Genomic DNA, 2500 nt, shown 5'->3' on the forward strand with positions numbered 1-2500 from the left:
GTGCCAAAACCAATTTCTGATTACATAATTGCTGTGATTCGTGACCAGCTGGACGAGACGTCTCCTCAGACAGGGAGCAATGCAGACGCACAAACACACACAAATTTGCGTGCGCGCGACAGCACCGACGACATTCTTTGGATGTGTGGGGAGGGTGAGGGTGAGGGTGAGGGTGAGGGTGAGGGTGAGGGTGAGGGTGAGGGTCAGGGGGGTAGGAAAGGGAGGTGAAGGGAGTTGACGTGACGCTGTCCTTCCTGGAGACTCGGGGCGGTTCGTATTGCGGAAACCGCCGTGGTAAAGCAAAGAGCGCGGGTCCGTAGAGGACCGGAGGACCCAGAGAACCCTAATGGAGAGATCAGGGTATAACTACTCTAAAATTGGAAGTGGGGGGAAAAGTGAGATAGTTAGCCCAGGGGCTAAATATCCGAAAAGGAGGGGAGGGGAGGGAAGACCTTAGACGAAGAAGAACCAAGATGTGACCTAAAGCCACCATCATTGTCGTGGTCACTGTATTGAAGAATTTGGGGGAGATCAGAATTTGGGGGAGATCAGCTCAAGTCCCTTGACCCTGGTGAGGACCTCCCCTCAGGTAATGCCTCGTCAGGCGGTTCGTTGCTTCTACTCAAGGCCATCTGGGAGTGGGGAAGAAAAGGGACGGGCGGGAATGGAAGGTGGGGGAAGGGTGTGTCTTCCGCCATAGGAACCCAAAGGGCGTTCCCCCACCTCACCCCCTGGGGGTATCTGGAGGGAGAGGTCCCTCAGTCGAGCAAGAATCGCCTGGTGGTAGCCTGAATTAAGACATACAAGTGGACAACAGGCGACCAAAGGGTGAGTTGGAATAGATTTAAGTTCTTTTCATCTACAGGGATTTCCCTCGGCTGAAAGAAATAATTCGACCGAAGTCATGGCGAGCCTAAGTCATATACAGTATGTGTATGTATGTATGTATGTATGTATGTATGTATGTATGTATGTATGTATGTATGTATGTATGTATATATGTATGTATGTATGTATGTATGTATGTATATATGTATGTATGTATATATGTATGTATGTATATGTATGCATGTATGTATGTATTTATGTATATATGTATGTGTGTGTATCTATGCATGTATGAATGTATGTATGTATATATATGTATGCATGTATTTATGTATGTATGTATGTATGTATGTATGTATGTGTGTGTATGTATGCATGCATGTATGTATGTGTATATGTATGAATGTATGTATGTATGTACATATGCATGTATGTATGTGTATATGTATGAATGTATGTGTATATGTATGAATGTATGTATGTACGTATGTATGTATGTATGTATATTTGTATGTATGCATGTATGTATGCATGTATGCATGTATGTATGTATGTATGTATGTATGTATGTATGTATGTATGTATGTATGTATATATGTGTGTATGTATGTATGTGTATATGTATGAATGTACGTATGTACGTGTGTATGTATGTATGTATGTATGTATGTATGTATGTATGTATGTATGTATGTATGTATATATGCATGCATGCATGTATGCATTTAAGTATGTATGTATATATGCACGTATGTGTATGCGTGTATGTATGCATGTATGTATATGTATGTACCTATATATGTGTGTGTATGCATCAGTTGAATACTGTTCCGTCTAACCCCCAACACCAACCACCCCAACCCGTACATTTATGATGCAGTCAGAGCAAACATCACTAATGAATAGTGATTAACCGGGCTTAATAGGTGTGCCCAGAGTAAATACTAATTAGATATGTAATCGCTTGACACACAGTAGATATTATGTGTGTGCGCGCGTGTGTGTATGTGATTCACAATGGTCTTGGGTCACATGTATGATTTGTGATCCTGAACGAGAGCTCAGAGCTGTATGTGCGTGTGTATGTGTGTGTGTGTGTGTGTGTGTATGTGTGTGTGTGTGTATATATACATATATATATACATGTATATAAATATATATATATATTATAGATATATATATAATAAACCAAATAAATAAGACATAATCTGTGTGTATGTGTGTGTGTGTGTGTGTGTGTGTGTATGTGTGTGTGTGTGTGTGTGTGTGTGTGTGTATTCACCTTGGTCTTTCTTCACCTTGGTCTTTTTGGATCACGTGTTGGACTCGTGATCGATAGCTATTTCCCTCCCGGAAGAGAGCTCAGAGCTCGTATGACCGATCTATGGGTAATGCTATGACCTTACGCACACACACACACACACACCCAACTCCCCGCCCACGAGAGTCGGAGTAACGACCCGAAGCGCAGAGATACCGAAATAATTTCTGCCCTGGGCAGGATTCGAACCATATACTGCCGCACCTCCGTACTGGCATCCAGTACTCTGTCAACCGCGCCATCGAGTGTGTGTGAGTGTGTGTGTGTGTGTGTGTGTGTGTGTGTGTGTGTGTGTGTGTGTGTGTGTGTGTGTGTGTGTGTGTGTGTGTGTGTGTGTGTGTGTGTGTGTGT

The sequence above is a fragment of the Oratosquilla oratoria genome, chromosome 18, assembly GCF_046742065.1.
Source record: "Oratosquilla oratoria isolate Oo_2021 chromosome 18, ASM4674206v1, whole genome shotgun sequence".
NCBI lineage: Eukaryota > Metazoa > Arthropoda > Malacostraca > Stomatopoda > Squillidae > Oratosquilla > Oratosquilla oratoria.